The sequence below is a fragment of the Zootoca vivipara genome, chromosome 2, assembly GCF_965207765.1.
Source record: "Zootoca vivipara chromosome 2, rZooViv2.hap1.1, whole genome shotgun sequence".
Taxonomy (NCBI): Eukaryota; Metazoa; Chordata; class Lepidosauria; order Squamata; family Lacertidae; genus Zootoca; species Zootoca vivipara.
The window spans coordinates 41,768,076-41,785,934 of NC_142584.1; the positions used below are offsets into that span (position 1 = coordinate 41,768,076).

Below are 17,859 nucleotides of genomic sequence, written 5' to 3' on the forward strand. Positions count from 1 at the left end.
CTCCTCTCGTGGTTCTCCCCGCAGCTTGCACAGTTCCCTCCTTCTCGTCGAGGCTGCTGTGGTGTGTGTGCTGCTTGAGTGCGCCGCTGTACTCGGTGTACTTCCTCCCTGTCAGATTCGGATTCGTCGGTGAGGTCTTCGTGGTAGACCCTCGGTTGGGATGGCGGGGCCGGTCGTGCCTCTTGCGTTGACCTCTCGGCGGCTTCGGTTGCCAGGGCTTCCTCCAGAGCAATCTGGAACGTGAGGTCTTTTTTGGCGTAGAGGCGTCGTTGCAACATCTCGTCCCTCAGGCCACCGACGAGGCGGTCACGAAGCATGTTCTCCAATTCTGAGAAGTTGCATAACCGGGCGGCTTGGCGGAGGGAGGTCACAAACCCAGTTATGGTTTCCCCCGGGGCTTGCCGTTTTGCGTAGAAGGCATTTCGGCAAGCTACCACCGAGGGCTGTGGTGAGAAGTGCTCCTTCAGCCGTTCCATTATTGTTTTGTAAGAGACGGTAGCGACATCTCTAGGTGCAAGGAGAGCCCGGGCGATTTCAAACGTCTCCTCTCCACAGACGCTGAAGAATGTCGCCCTCTTCATGGCATCGTTGGTGACTTCTTTCGCTTGCAGGAGGAAGTTGAAACGGGCGGCGTACCCTTCCCAGTCTCCTGATGCTGGTTTGAATGGCGAGAAGCTGCTGTCGGTTGCCATTCTGGGTTCCTTGGGTCCTGGAGCTGAAGCCTGGATGCACGGTGCGATGCAGCGGTGCAGCAGGTGGCGGTGCTGCGGTGCAGTGCGTGGTGGCGGTCAGCTCAGCAGGATCCCATCCTCGTCGCCAGTGAAATATACTCGGAGTCAAGAGTGAATTTCATGCTCTTTATTCAGCTCATAGTCATCAAGGAGGAGAAGAGAAGACGAATGGCTCTTTTCCCAAAACCATCTGCTTATATACATTATTTACACAATGGGCCTTGCGTGATTGGCTACTTCAGGGCTACACCTGTGGGCCAATTATATTGTGGATTGACTTTTGCCTGCAGCCTGATTGGCTGCTCCTACAGGCCAATCAGGTAGCAGATTCACTTCTGCCAGCCGCCTGATTGGCTGCTCCAGCAGGCCAATCAGGTTGCGGATTCACTTCCACCTGGAGTTGGATTGGGTAGCTCCCGCTGATTCTGAATCCTATTGTTCTAGGATTCAGCTCAGTACATAACACCATACATAGATCATTTCAAACAAACAGAGTGGGAAGGTGATGCCAACATACAGTGAACTGAGTCACAGCAGATGTCGAAATGTTACAATATGAAAACCAGGGGGAAAGATATCTGGCATGCTGTGGAATGAAATATGCATATAGTTGTTTATTAGATCAAAGTCTAATAAACTGCATGCTTCCTCAGTGCTGGAAGTGATCACAAATGATGGAGGGAAGAAACCTAGAAGAAAGCGCAAAGCAGCAAGCAGTTCTAGAATCCAGCTAATGGTCTAATTCTAAAATAATAATTTAAAAATCTACTTCAGTTTAAGCACTAAAATCACTTGCAAAATGACTTATGTGCCAAAAAAGCATTGAAACCGCAAGCAAAGGCATGTCCTTTAACCTCTACACCATGTAAGCCAGAGGTTGCCAACCTGGTGCCCACGGGGGCCGTGATGTGCTCGAGGTCTTCCTCTGGTCACTGTGAAGTGTCTGAGCCTCCCAACACACTGCCCCCTTGGTCAGGAAGTGGTGCCGGAGGTTATGTTTTTCTCCCCTGAGAAATAGTAGTCTGTTCCTTAAAAAACTGCTACGCTGAATGTGGAAATGAAAGGGTCTGAAATCACCAGTACCACCAATTCTGAAGACTTGGTGCTGTTTCATTGCTTCCTGCTATTGCCAGGAGTGGCTACTGCTCATTATAACCTAATGGAACATTCATGTTTGGGGAGGTAGTTTTGGAAGCTGGAAGCTGAGTCAGAGAGGATAGCCCTACGAGCAGTTTGAGGAGCTCAGTCAGGCTACACAAAGCACAGGCACCCTGCTGTCTTGAGAAAGACCAATAAAAATAATGAAAATATCAGGATGCACATCCAAGTGAAATAAATCACTGTTTTGCATTTTAAATTAAACATTCTTGTTTTCCCACCTTTCTAGTCATGAGTCCGAGTAGTATTTGTATTTGCCGCAAAGCTTTTCCCTGAAAAGCACACTCTTTGTCACTAAATCGGAACAAAAGGCAATCCACAGAAAACCAGATTGCAGTTTGATCTGTTCAGTGGTAAACTGCCAGTTTGCCCAGGGAAAAGCGGCAGGGCCAATGGAGCTATGGAAGAGCCCAAAAGAAAAAAAGGATACGAGGGCTATAAATAGACAACAAGTTTTGAAGACCAGATACCAGTCTGCTTCTCTGACGAAATCTGGCTGTACCTGTACTCGAGTACTCGCAATGGGTGTCTTAGAAGAGGGTGTTAACCTTGGCACCGGAGTCAAATTCCAATGAAATAATTAGCCAGCCTTCATATACATTCCCTACAATTGTATTTAGATAGCAAACAAGCAAAGGAAGAGCTGAACAATAACTCTTCAGAGGATTCAAGAAGTACCTGCTTGTTGGATGTTATATATTCTTAAAAGGAGACCACAAGGAAAAAGAAAAAGAAAAACACTTGTTCGTTATACACATTATTCTGTTGTTGTTGTTGTTGTTGTTGTTGTTGTTGTTGTTGTTGTTGTTGTTGTTGTTGTTGTTGTTGTTTTATTACCTGCCCTTCACCCCAAGGTCCCAGGACAGTAATTTAGAACACAGTTTAAAATAGTTTAAAAACATACTTCTTTTTTTGAGAAAAAAGAGTGGGTTTAAAGTGTTAATGAATTTTAGTTTTCTAAAGTTCCCCTTCTGGGTTGTTTGATTTGTGAAGTGTCACACTAAGTTGCCTGCCATAGGTATACTAACTTCAAAGATTGTCCTTTAACTAAAAGAAATAATTAATTCCCATTTTCACATCCCACTTTCATTAAGCATCTCAGTTACCAGACTGAAACTCTCTCATTAGCTGATTTTGACCACATCAGGCTGGCCAGTGTCCAGCTGTGCTCTATGTCCCAAATCTCTACTGCCTATAAATTAATCAGCCAGGTTATTATAATATGGTCTCAAAGGCCTTAAAGGGATTTTCAATTAGATAATGTTATTACAGCCTTAACTCACCTTGTTCTGAAATTGTTTTCAGTGAATTTTCATCCTGACAAAATTACTTGCATCCCAAAGTGTCCAGTCGGAAGAGACCTTTCACAAGCAGGTATCATCACAAAGCTTCCAGCTAAAGTAATACAAAGGAGACAATTGAGATCCGAATGTGTTATGCAAGGCATTTCCAGAGGCTTGAGGAAATATTAATGATCCAAGGCCCTGGAAAGCCTCTGTTAGAGTAACTGCTTTAATGTAGGTCACAAATTATAATGAAGGGCGCATTATAAGATGGGGTGGAAATAATCAGACTAGTGTGGAGAAGTGGGTAGCACATCCATTGTAACAGGTATGATTTCCAGGCTGTTAAGTTGCCTACGTCTGCCATGTGTAAAATATAAGCTGGGATTTGCAAAACCATTGGTGAACTATTATTGGTGTCTCTGATACAGCTAGGGGTCTAACTGTATGTTATGTTAAATGTGTCTCAGGAAGTGTTTGATCCCTTTTATGTTATTATTCTCAGTGCTTTTTTTCATGGGGTACACAAGGGTACGCAGTACAGTCAAACCTCGGTTGTCAAATGTAATCTGTTCTGGAAGCCCGTTCAGCTTCCGAAATGCTCAACAACCGAGGTGCAGCTTCTGATTGGTTGCAAGAGCTTCCTGCACTCAAGCGGAAGCCGCATTGGATGTTCGGCTTCCGAAAAACGTTCGGAAACCTGAACATTTACTTCCGGGTTTATGGCGTTCAGGAGCCGAAGCGTATGATAACGGAGGTGTTTGGGAACTGTTTGGGAACTGAGGTTTGACTGCACCTTTTTTTTTTCCTAGAAGAAAAGCACTGATTATTATCATTATTATGGCAATTCACTCAAAAAGACTTACAGTACAAGCACAATAGAAAAACTTAAACCAACAGGCATTATACTAAGGATGTAGCAGCAATTTTCATTGGGAACACAGTACATGGGGAAGAGAGGCTTAACCTTTCTCTCTCCTGTCACAAGGCTGAGGTAACACTCCAATCAGAGCACCCCCCTCACCAGGAGTCAACTTGACATGAGTCAACAGTGTGGTGCAGCAGCTAAAAAAGCCAATGCAATTCTGGGCTGTATAGCATCTAGATCAAGGGAAGTAATAGTACCACTGTATTCTGCTCTGGTCAGACCTCACCTGGAGTACTGTGTCCAGTTCTGGGTACCACAGTTCAGGAAGGATACTGGCAAGCTGGAACGTGTCCAGAGGAGGGCAACCAAAATGGTCAAAGGCCTGGAAACAATGCCTTATGAGGAAAGGCTTAGGGAGCTGGGTATGTTTAGACTGGAGAAGAGAAGGTTAAGGGGTGATATGATAGCCATGTTCAAATATATAAAAGGATGTCATATAGAAGAGGGTGAAAGGTTTTTTCTGCTGCTCCAGAGAAGCGGACACGGAGCAATGGATTCAAGCTACAAGAAAGAAGATTCCACCTAAACATTAGGAAGAACTTCTTGACAGTAAGAGCTGTTTGACAGTGGAATTTGCTGCCAAGGAGTGTGGTGGAGTCTCCTTCTTTGGAGGTCTTTAAGCGGAGGCTTGACAGCCACCTGTCAGGAATGCTTTGATGGTGTTTCCTGCTTGGCAGGGGGTTGGACTGGATGGCCCTTGTGGTCTCTTCCAACTCTATGATTCTATGATTCTGTGAGAGGTAAGAAAAGCAGTGCCACTCTGCCAAGTGCTATTGCCTGCCACTATGATACATGTCCTTGGAAGGACATGTCTTTACATTTTAGGAGCACACTTTAAAAGCTCAAGTGTACACCATAAACAAAACATAAAGTGCAAAGCTGCCTTTATATGATATTTGGCTGAGATAAACTGCCTCAACAAAAATGCCTCGGTAAGAATGTGCTTCTCAAATAAAGAGTTTTAAAATAGTCCATCTTCTCCAGCAGTCAAAGGTGTGTTTCACCAATCACGATTCATTTATGACTTTTGTTGCACTTGTAACATGACTGAAACTCGCACACCTATTCATTATAGCCTGCCCAACATATACAACACTCAATTGGGGATTATTGTAGCCAGCTATTAAATGGGCCATTTTTAAGTATTAGGATTCTATTCATACTCAACAGGGAATATTGCTTGCAAACACCTATACAGGTCTGTAGCTTGTCTATATCCAGCTTGTGGCTCTGAAGAAAATACTTTATTGCTCCATACAGACCCTTTCTCTTTCCCACTAGCAGCTAAAGAAAACAAAAGTGTTCATGTTAAGCTCAGTTTGCATAATTATTGTGAGCCATGGAATTTCACTTTGTGTGTGTGTGTGTGTGTGCACATGCACAGAAAATGGATTGCCTTGAAACAGAATTTGGAGTTTAGCTTCCCTATGCTAATATTCAGTGTTAAGCATACTCAGAATAGATCCACTGAAATTAATGCCCATAAATTTCAATGGGTCCATTCCAAATATGACTATCATGGAATATCATGGGTTACAGCTTATACCTGACTACCTGGGTTACTGAATAATTAGCAAAAATACATCTGGCACCTGAAGTGGGAGATGGTGCACAGACTACCAACGTATCAACCGTGTTCCCCCTTTTTAAAGACACCGTCTTATATTTATTTTTCCTCAAATAACAACAACACACGGTGGCTTATTTTAAGGGGATGGCTTATCTGCTGTGCCGCCGATTGGCTGCCGCAGCTGCCGCACCCGCTCTGCACCTTCCCCACCCGGTTGCCGGTTCTGGCCATGTCGGCGCTGCAGCAGCAGCAGCAGCAGCAGCTATTTCACATTTCAAAAACTCCAAATGACTACATCTTGCCTCCTCCTCCTCCTGCCACGGCCGGCATCGCAGGAACTGGGTCCTGGTGGCTCATGCCCTGGGCGCTCCGTGCGGCGCTACTTCACGCTTTGTCGGCGCTGCAGCAGTCGCTGCTTCTGGAGGCTGAGCCGACCTGGCAGGCTTCCTCCTCCTGTCGTGGCCGGCGTGCTTGGTCCCGCTGGCTGGCTGGGGCGCTCGGCGGTCTCGCTCCGCATGGCACAAAAGTATGGCTTATTTTCGGGGTATGTCTTATATTTCTCAAATGCTTAAAAATCCTGCTACGGCTTACTTTATGACTATGTCTTAAAACAGGGGAAACAGGGAAGGAAGAAGCTCCTCACCAACAAACCAAGCCATAACAACAACAACAACAACAACAATAACAATTTATTATTTATACCCCGCCCATCTGGCTGGGTTTCCCCAGCCCCTCTGGGTGGCTTCCAACAGAATATTAAAATACAATAATCTATTAAACATTAAAAGCTTCCCTAAACAGGGCTGCCTTCAGTTTCTGCTTCTAAGAGGGGAGTGAGCCATTCTAAACTACAGCCAATCTCTGACCAGCTATGGATTTATTTTACAATCTAAATACCCTGCCTACTAGTTTCTTCTATTAGACGTCAAGCTTTCCCACCTGTACAAATAGCTCTCTTGAAAGCAGTTACATTTATGAACAGTTTGTGTGCTGATCACACTGCCAGCTGTCAGCAGACAAACAATCATTCACACCAAGGGAAGGAAATTGATGCGGAAGAAAAATGGCTCTCAAGCAATGTCCCCATCAATCCAAATAGCGAAAGAACCATAAAGAGTTCCTTGTAACTTAGAGCCTTATTAATGACTCCCCAGCTTTGTTTCTAAATACATAACTTCCTTAGTTTTATTTGATGACAGACATAAAGAAAATGTACCCTCAGGGGTAGCTTTAGAAACTTTGGCAGTGAGGCTGTGGTGCAAACAGATCCTGATCTAGGAGGGATTTTATTTATTCTAAACATCCATAAACAGTTTCTCCAAGGCTCCAAGGCTTGAAAACCACCCAAGTCTTGTTTTCAGGTCAGAAATAGGACACACTCCTCTCCCCATTTCTCACAGCGCATCACTGCACAGCATGTTTTCCCTAGGCTTTGATTTAAAGTACTATTGCCAGGTGTGTGTGTGTGTGTGTGTGTGTGTGTGTGTGTGGTTTTAAGTTTGGCATGTTATAAGTTGCTTTGGGCACAGTCTGGGGAGAAAGTGGCACATGAATAAATGGATGATTATGAAAACCCATGCCCACTTTCACAGTTACCATTGCATAAATTACAACAGAGCAGGGCAAGTTATCAGCAGAACTAGGTTGGGTCAATTGGGCAGAAACCTAGGTAGAAATGCAAAGTGGGCTTTCCAAAACTGTGCACAGTGGTTATGAACCACTGGTTATGAACCTTTGGTTATGAACTTAATCCGTTCTGGAGGTCCGTTCTTAACCTGAAACCGTTCTTAACCTGAGGTACCACTTTAGCTAATGGGGCCTCCCGCTGCTGCTGTGCCGGCAGCGCGCGACTTCTCTTCTCATCCTGAGGTCAAGTTCTTAACCCGAGGTACTACTTCTGGGTTAGCGGAGTCTGTAACCCGAGGTGTTTGTAACCCGAGGTGTTTGTAACCCGAGGTACCACTGTAATACATTTAATTCATACAGATAAATGGATGAAGACAAAAAGGGAAATCCAGGCCACTTCCATCGTTACTGTTGCAGTAATCACAACAGAGCAGGGCGAACTGCCAATAGCATAACGAGCAGGGCTGTCTTAAGCGCCCCTGGTGCCGTGGAGCGACGGATCCCTCCGGTGCCCCCCCGCCCTGTTTCCCAGCGCAGTGGGCAGGCAGGCGGGCGCAGCGCGACTGCCACAGGCGCTGCTGCGCGGCACCGCGGCAGGCGGGCAGGCACAGCGCGGTTGTCGAACCGGCGGGCCGGGCGGGCCGGGGCCGTGGTGCCCTGCGCCACCGGGGGTCTACCTAGAGCCGGCCCTGATAACGAGGGTGGGCCAGCTGCACACACCTTAGATGAAGATGCAAATGGGCTTCCCAAGGTCATATAAGGTACTGATAGTTGTTAAAATAATGTGAAGCACAGGTGGTAGATTAAATTGCCAGATATCAGCTTGGTGAGATGCTTATGAGAGCAGCGTGTCAAGCGGAGAAGTGTCTTTTATTCTCTTTATACCTGTATCCTAACACAGTAAACCACATTTAGTAGCTCAGTCTTGCTGGCACGGAAGGTGCCAGAGTGCCTTAACAACTAATCCTTCCCTTCTTTCCAGGGAACTTTGAGAATTGTAGCTCTGTGAGGGGAATAGGAGTTGCCTAACAACTCTCAGCATCCTTAACAAACTGCAGTTCCCAGGATTCTGGTCTGATTCTCTTTCAAGTGCTGGGATACTGTTTTAAATACATAGTGCAGATTGGGCCTATAACATGTGGGCAGGTGAAGAGAGAAGGCCTAGGGCTAATGTCCCCAATGAAAGCCTCCCCCAGCCCCTGTGAAGCCTTTGTTTGCGTCTTTATATGTTTTTGTTTTCCCCTGCCCTCAAGGGGTGGATTGGTAAGTTCCACACTCTCTTCTATTTATGTTCATCATCCTTCTCCAATGTCCCCACCCCCTCCTCTTGGGGGTGGTGTTTTTCCCCACTCTTCCTGGGGAGTCAGTATTTGTTTTCCCAGCCCTAATTTCTGGAGTCAGTGGTATGTGTGTGTTTGTTTTTCTTCCTTCTGGCTTGCCTCCCTTCCTTTTAGTGTTCAAGAAACACACATATGCAGTGTGTAAGCAAGCAGGGGATACTCCCAGGAAATTGTGACTGGGGGTGTCCCCCATCGCAGCTATTTTGTGGTAGTACTTATGGCACTTTTGAAAATTCCAGCAGTATCCATGGCTCTGAAAACTTGGGGACACCTGGCCAATGGTTTTTTTTTTTTTAAAGCACCATGGTTGGCATTGTGAAGAAACTTACTCAAGATATTGCTACTTTCCCACCATAAGAATGCCCCCAAAGAATTGCCACAAATAACAGCATTGTTGGGGGCCATTTTGCCTCAGTTTAAATAACTAGTTCCATCACTGCAGACAGATATAGCAGGACTAAAGAAAACATGGCCATAAGGTTGTGAGAATAATTCATACCAATCCAAAGTCACCTCTGTAAATTTCTGCTTTTGCTGTGGTAAGCATTTCCATGTTTGTAAACCACTGAACTTCAAAGTTCGCTGCAGGGGATGCTACAGGGTGTTCCTTGTTTCAATGTGTAACATGATGGAAGATGGTGCTCTGGATCCAAACATAGCAAACCATACCAACAGGATACCTTAGACAATAGAGAACCTTCCCAACATACAAATCATGCCCTTTTATCATGCCTACAAGCTTTACATGTAACTGGAATAAAAGTCAATATGGATATTTGGTCACAGATGCTTGAATTTAAATAAATTGTGCAATAGTCATTCTGCCAATCTAGTTGGACCATATGCATTACTCATTCTATGGGCTTCCATTCTGTTTTTACATGCTTCAAGAATCATAGTTGTTTCCAACTATGTGCGTTTTGTTATGGCGTTGTAAAGTTGTCCTAGTTTGAAGAGTGTATGAATTTCTATTTTTAACTCACTGTAACTTTCCATAAAATGCAGAGCAATCCTGTCCATGATTATTCAGAAGTGTTCAATGGCACTTACTTCCATTAAATAATGAAATCATGTACTTTACAAAGGATTGCAAAAGCTTTTCACATGGGATATCAAGACTATTCTCTATAGGTAGGGCCTGATATGTCCCTTGCATTTCCCTCCTTATCTCTGTCTCCTTCAAAAGATGAGGGGTGTGCTTTCTATTTTACTTTTTAGCCCCCCCAAAAATTATGGTGCTGGAGGAGACTCTTGAGAGTCCCATGGACTGCAAGAAGATCAAATCTATCCATTCTTAAGGAAATCAGCCCTGAGTGCTCCCTGGAAGGACAGATCGTGAAGCTCAGGCTCCAATACTTTGGCCACCTCATGAGAAGAGAAGAATCCTTGGAAAAGACCTTGATGTTGGGAAAGATGGAGGGCACCAGGAGAAGGGGACGACAGAGGACGAGATGGTTGGACAGTGTTCTCGAAGCTACGAACATGAGTTTGACCAAACTGAGGGAGGCAGTGGAAGACAGGAGTGCCTGGCGTGCTATGGTCCATGGGGTCACGAAGAGTCGGACACGACTAAACGACTAAACAACAACAGCTCCCCCCAAAAAACTTACCCAAACCTCAGAAAGAGACAAAGCATATATATCAAAAGATTGGTATGTTTGACTCTATGGGATCTGATCTAGGGCTATCGCTGCAGACATTTCAAAAAGGTGCTTTAAAAAAATGGTTGGGTAGATTAACCCTCATAAATAACTGAAAGGAGCAATTAATATGGTTAACCTGACTACAGTCATCCATGTCCTGCTAACCTCCAGGTTAAAGGTAAAGGTAAAGGGACCCCTGACCATTAGGTCCAGTTGTGACCGACTCTGGGGTTGCGCGCTCATCTCGCATTATTGGCCAAGGGAGCCGGCATATAGCTTCCAGGTCATGTGGCCAGCATGACAAAGCCGCTTCTGGCAAACCAGAGCAGCACATGGAAACGCCGTTTACCTTCCCGCTGTAGTGGTTCCTATTTATCTACTTGCATTTTTACGTGCTTTCGAATTGCTAGGTTGGCAGGAGCTGGGACCAAGCAACGGGAGCTCACCCCGTCACAGGGATTTGAACCGCCGACCTTCTGATCAGCAAGCCCTAGGCTCAGTGGTTTAACCACAGCGCCACCTGGTTAGACTACTGCAATGCACTGCACATGGAGCTTCCATTGAAGATTGTAATTAGTTCACATCATAGCTTATAGGCTAGCAGCTGGGACTGAATATTGGGAACAGATCTTGCCACTATCATCCAGTCTGTTTCTGAGTTTCATAACTGAGTATGAAAAAGAAGCACCCAAGAGAAGAAACTATATAAATGCTGTGATGTGACATATGCTGTAGGCCACTAACCTATATGGTTTTTCCAAGACAGATGTTTCGTTCCTGCCAACACAGAGCTGCTTAACTGAGGGTGCTTCTAGACTGTTGCTATTTTGTGTGGGAGATTGAATCATATTCCTGCAAATTCAGTTTGCACAATTAAATTTGGCACTATTTGTGCAACAAAATCACTTCAGCCGCCCTTGGACATTTTGCAGTAAGGAAAATGATGGAGAAAATGTACTGGAAAGTGTGAGATAACAACTGCTTGATGCAACATTGTGTAACCTCCCTGCAAAGAAATCAGCATGGATGTTCCATAAACAACTAGCGTTGCAGATAATTTGTCCACAGAATTGTGCAAACAAATCATGATGAATGCTCAAAAGCTGGTTGTCTGGAAGCAACCTGAGATTTTCTGTCTTGCCAGTGAGGCTTGGGAACTGTCAATCAAAGGCAGGGTTGTTGAAGGAGGAGGGGAACTATCCAGACAAGGGGTGAGAAGTAGAGCACAAGACTAGGAGCTGGACAGAAGGGGGTGTTTCACTAGCAGCATCTGGGCACCAAAATTTTCTATCTGCCCTGTCTCACCAGTTTCTTGAACACCAGTGGGATCCTTGTTCCAAGTATCATCAAGTTCATAATTCATTGTTCTAAACAGGACACAGTTTGAACTCATCGTAACCTCTAATTGTAGAGACCAGAGAGGGCTGTAGCTAAGGTGTGCAACTAGTCATGGGTGCATGATGGCCTCAAACCAACCTTAGTCCCAGTATGTGCCTGGGTTTGTCTCATCTGTTGTGGGATCAGGCATCAGTGGTCTTACTCGTAACTACAGTAAAGAAAGTCAAGGTAAATCTTCATAGGTACAGTCTTCAATTCTACTTCAATATTATGAGCTACATCATCCCTCAGATATAAGGACTTAGCAAGAATAAAGTAGCCTGGTTTAAAATGAAGTGCTCTTGTCAAGAGGATGACCCCACAAAAGTGGAAGGCCTGGATGCAACCAGATAGAGATAGCTGATCTCATGAACTATTGACCCCTGCAGCCAATGAGAAAGTGACATATAAAAAGAGAAAATCTATGTGGTAGGGCTTTCTTGACCTGTCTGGGGATTGAAAAGGCATGTGGAATATCTGATTAGCTTGGAAAGTTGTCAATGACTTTAAGGAAAGAACTCCCTGCCCCCCCTCCCCTCACTGCTTTTTATTTCGTTTTGCTCTTTTAATCTTTTTGTTAATGTAGTTAAGAATGTCTTATGTGATTTGGGCATCTTGAAGTTTGGGGTCTTGGGACAATGGAAAGATATTCAAGACTGGGAGCTGCAGTTTTGTGGGGAAGGGTTAGATGAGCAGAGGAAGTGAACAACAGCATTCACCCCTGACAAAATGTTTCAGAATATGAGTCCTTTTATTGTATTGTATTTTTTTTAAAAAAATACTTCAGATTTTAAAAACTGAATAAAAGAAGAAGGATGTGCATGTCAATGGCGATCAGCTGTGAACTCCCTGATCAGAGGCAATATACCTCTGAGTAACAGATGGTGGGAAGGAACGCACAACAAGAGATAGTCTGTTTCCACACTGGCTGTCTACAGTTGGCAAACCAATGGTCCTTGACCTGACCTGACTTGATAGCTCTTTTTATATTTTTAATCCTGGATTTGATAAATGTAAATATGCATTTCTAAACAATACTCCTGCTGAAGTTTATTAATTAAGGAAGGCACTAACCTTTACCACCACTAAATGCAAAATGCCCCTTAGCATCAACAATAAAGATGCCAATAGGTTGACTTTCCATGCTTCCCCTGTGCACACGCCTCTCAGTTAAGAAGACCCCGAGGGATCCTTATGCAGCTGTAAGGGCTCCAGCAGGCTGACAGAGTACTTTCCCCTCTCATTTCTCATCAGCATTCACATCAGTGCTTTTGGCTAATAGACAGGCTTCTGCTTCCAGATACACAGCTAAAGATGAGCATTCGTGCCAACTGAATTAGACCTTTCAACCAGAGACGCTTGGAATCGGTACTCTTCACACATCACAGGCCATCTGAAACCTTCTGCTCATGCTGTTTCGCTACAGCTACCACATCCCATGCTCACAGAGAACAAGAACATGGGCAATAATATAGGAGGAGAAGCAGCCATGGGCTGTTCTTTTTGCCAGGCTTATATTAAATAATGCATGCTCATCCAAGAAGCATATTTTGGCATATCCAGAGAGCCTGCTTCGAAAGATACACTGCAAAATTTGATTAAAAAATATTGTTGCTTGCTTTACTGTAATTGGGGTTGTGTGTGTGTGTGTGTGTGTGTGTGTGTGTGTGTGTATTGTGGACATGAAATCCGCAGAAAATGTAAACCAAATGATTACTTGTTCCTATCAATTCTGGGGACAGAATTGTTTCTTCTTCTTCTTCTTCTTCTTCTTCTTCTTCTTCTTCTTCTTCTTCTTCTTCTTCTTCTTCTTCTTCTTCTTCTTCTTCTTCTTCTTCTTCTTCAGTTCACTCCATTATATTGAGATGTTCTTGAGATTACACACTGTTGTAGCTTCTGAAAGTGAAAGACAATTTCCATTACAGATGAAAAGTCAATTTCAGTTAGAGTTGAGCTGAAATGAGGATGGAGGGGGTGCTTTTGGTTTTGAAGAGTTCCCAATGTGTATAACCTTTATGTCCCATTGCAAAAGGGAGTGCAAGTGTGCAGCTACAAGACACAAAGCATTGGGTCAGCTGGTCCAAAACAGAGAGGGCTGATCTTTTAGAACAGGGAAAGGGGGCCATTTCTCTTCCCTCCCTCCCTCCCATATGATTTCCCTCTGCATGATGTTACTCTGCATCCAAATCTGATTGGCTATGTGTTGTCATCACATCAACCATGTGGGCCTGGATTGGCTGGGAATGAAATAAAGGTGGGAGGCAATGGCACCAGAGTAGCAGTGAGGTGGGAAACCAAGTGTCTATAAACAGAAATGAGGCAGGACTAAGGGTTAGGGGCAGGTTGTGTAACTGCTGCACATTATGGCCAAGGACAACTCTTAACATTCCAAATGTTGCAGGCAGGATTCAAATCTGGCTGCTTTTGGTCAGTTTTACTTTACCCCCCCCCTCGATACATTTCTGTTTTGCTCTTTGCCAATGGCATATTCACAAACTTTCTCGGTGGTGTTAATGCTTGAATTATATGCTTGGCTTGTGGCTATACTTCTGGCAGGCTTCTCTACTGTTTGGATAGCTTCATAGTCTGTGTGCCAGCCAGACATCATAATCCTGCATAATTTGTGATAACCAGGTGGCAAACTTTCAATCTAAGCCATGTACAAGTGGAGGTGTTGCATGTGCAGGCCGCCTCATTCTTTCAGTCGAGGCAGCAGATTCAGCCATGGGTGCAAAGCAATGTTATTGTAGATCTCCCATCCCCAAAGAAATGAATGAGAAAGCCATTACAGGGACAGAGGCTTCTGTTCCTTGTTTGAACCTGAATGCTTTTCTTCAGTATAAGGATATTATTCAAATGCTGTCCATCTATGAATAGGCAAGGTTCTACTTGGGCATGCAATTTCCCCATGCGGTTAGACTAACATGAGGAAGAGTGCAGATGTGCTGTCCAGTCCCACCCCTTCCAACTCTCCCTTGTGTGGAAGGGCTAATGCTTGCAACATGCAATTTAGGCTCCTGATCATGCATGATTCTACGTAAATCACATTGCGGTGGGTTCTCAATGTATAACAGGCTTCCTGCTGAAGACATTTGCCTTCCAATTTGTGGAGGCTGGTGGGGCAGGGTGACAGGGATGTTGACAGAGGAGGCAGAGAAAGACAGCATCTCTCCACTCTTTTCACCGTATGAAGAATCACCCTTCCTTTCCAAAAGGAACAGAAATCTTTCCAGCCTAATTTGGGGGGGGGGTCTCCTGGATATTCATTATCTTCCATGCTGTTTGTGGATGGCTCTGCTTTGCTCCCAAAGCAACTAGCACAGGGCTAGAGCTGCCCGTTTCGCTATTACAGGGAATAAAGATCACTCATGGTTTTATCACTTAAAACCTCCATTTCCCGGTTTTGCAGTGTGTTTGGTATAGCAACTGTAGGCTGTAACAATATAAATAAGACAAAGGCAATTATATTGCAATAATGTTTTAAAAAGCTTGATGAGTTCACTGTGGCAAATGACTTGGACTCTGTTGTCCTGACAAATTTAGTCGAGAGAACGCTGGGGAATGAGGATGTAAAAAATATTTGACCAAAAGAGGGCAGAGGCGCATTGTACAGAGTGATGAAATGCAGAGACACGTAATCAGCCTAGTTACTTGGGTTTTTATTGCAGCACCTGGAGCACATAGGAATTTTTGAATGTATTTTTTACTTTTGCACCAGAAAATATGACACAAATAGTTGGTTCATTGGGTTTCAACAGTTATGGTAGTTTGTAGCGAATTACTGCTGGCACCATAGTTTGGAACACACACACACACACACACACACACACACACACACACACACGAATAAAGAAAGTATTAAAACATATAGTATGAAGGGGGGAAGGGATCTGTTCTGTATGGTAACAGAATCCTGTCATCTTGTACGTGCATAATCATATCCCATGTACATGATTCCCCCCTAAAATACCAATACTGCTAGAGAACAATGTGTTAACATGGCTGTAGCCTTCATCCCAGAAAATGTTACTTTCTTTTATCAGGGTTTTAGGGTTACACACATTTTGAACTTGTCAGCCTTGACAAAATTCTTTTTATTATCTGCTTATGTTGGGATGGGGACTCCATTTTCATTCCTGATACTATTTAGATGATAATGTGCGTGTGGCGGGTGGAAGAAACTGTTCTTAGCATCTTTTTATAACTCATTTGCATCAGTCTAGTAATAGTAGACTATGTGTGGAAAAACGAAGTCCCCAAGTTGATCATTCTTCCAGATATGGATCTGTTTGCTTAGACACTTCACTGCTTCTGCTCTATTCAGCACACTGCTGTATAATGAACATGCTGCAAAAGATGGAGAGACCTATTTAGATAGCCATATAAATGAATCAAGTCCCATGTATGGATTATGGGACCAGGTTTGGCATTGGGAAAACATGGAAACTGTGCAGCTGTAGAACACATCCTGAAATCATGTTCATTACCTAGATGGTTTTAACACATGGCTGTACACTAGACCTGTGTTCTTTCCTTGGCTTTTACCTGCACTTGTACCTCCTTTCCTTCCAGCAACACAAGGAAGGATAAAGTGGACCTCCTTCTTGCTGGTTCTTTACCTCTATCAAGTCAAACATCTTTTAATGGCCTACTGAATATTACTGATGCACCTTCAGACATTTCAGCAGGGCAATTGCAGAGATGTCAGGATTTATGGGGAAAGACATACAGACCTAAGCACTGTTAGAGTACTGGAAATATTTTGCATTGTACTGTATTGCCTGTGAATTCATGGGCAGCAGTGTCTCCAGTGTCAGCCATTTTGCAATGGCAATGAGTCTGGAAATCAGACTCAGATCTCAAATGTCATCTAGGGTCTACAGCAGGCATCCCCAAACTTCGGCCCTCCAGATGTTTTGGACTACAATTCCCATCATCCCTGACCTCTGGTCCTGTTAGCTAGGGATCATGGGAGTTGTAGGCCAAAACATCTGGAGGGCCGCAGTTTGAGGATGCCTGGTCTACAGAAATGGGCTTTTATTGTATTTTATGCCGAAAACGTTTAATTAAAAAATGGTTATTAAAAAACAAATATGTTAAGGTGCTAATTGCATGCATAATCTGTAGTAAAACTGAAAGAGAGTAAGAGACATGGAAGTATAGTCTCTGATAGGATGGACAGATGCCGAAAAGCGCAGGGCTGGGGCACCTTTAATAGCTGCATCAAAGTGGGAATTTCAGCAGGTGTAGTTTGTCATGCAAGTTATAGCTGCTGAAATTTCCTTATCTACAAGACTATTAAAGGCATAGGAGGCCCATCCTCTTTTGCCACCCGTTTTCTAGGAGAATGCTGCTTCCGTGATTTGCACTTGGTAGCCTTGATGCTTACATCACTTAGAGTTAATGGTAGACTTTGCAAGAAGTGCAAAGGCCAAATAGGTGAGTTTGCTTCCTTATTGAAAAAGTGGAATGAAACAATAGAAACAAAGAGCTTGATGGGAAGATGTAAAGAGCGCATTTGTTTGCTGAGGACATACCTGGTTTTCAGTTTAAGCTTCTGTTTAGCCAAGTGGCCCATATCTGCTTGGCTGCTGTGAAACCCTGCTATCCTGTCACCTTTCTCCTCAGAACATGATGATATTCCCAAAGCTTGCTGCCTCTGATGTTGACACAGAATCCTGTAATCTGATGCCCATGTCTAACACCAGAGGTGTGTCACTGCTATACCTCCTGCTGGCTATAATTTGTCTGCTTCTGTTGCCTGTTGCTAGTAGCACACTCCAGGAAACAGGGCAAAGAAGGAAGCAGGGGTTAAGAGCTGCTACTGCATCTGCAATGGCCAAGCAAGCAAGCAAGCAAGCAAGCAAAAATAAAATAAAAGCACAACCAGTGGTCAGGTGTGTTGTTGAAGACAGGTAACTGGTGGATGGTGTGACCTCGATTGTCAACAAACGAGGCTTAGCAACAACAGATGTCAGTGAAGCCAGGCCATATGTTGTTACACAATTGCTTTGGAAGCTGACACAGTTCCAATTACAATACATCCCCATGGAGATGGGTTCTGCTAATGATTAATGACTCTTGATCTCTTGAGCTGTTTCTACAAGAGCACTAATATTTGACATAAAAGCACAGAACTCTGCTTTCAGAGTTGCTGCATGTGTCTGCTGGCCACCACTTGTTGTTCGGGGACCTATCCCTTT

The 17,859-nt window shown here is 44.1% G+C and overlaps 1 protein-coding gene across 2 annotated transcripts in view; it reads right to left on the bottom strand.

The window, feature by feature from the left end:
• Positions 1-17,859, bottom strand: part of ATP10B (ATPase phospholipid transporting 10B (putative)) — a 122,177-nt gene that overhangs the window by 58,100 nt on the left and 46,218 nt on the right. Inside the window, exons 2-3 of one of the 2 annotated variants that reach the window (XM_035104946.3) lie at positions 13,374-13,552; positions 3,173-3,284 (exon numbers count right to left, since the gene is read on the bottom strand). The gene's annotated coding sequence lies outside the window, so the exon portion shown is untranslated. The remainder of the gene's footprint in view (positions 1-3,172; positions 3,285-13,373; positions 13,553-17,859) is intronic. The other variant, XM_060271741.2, reaches the window with a different exon arrangement.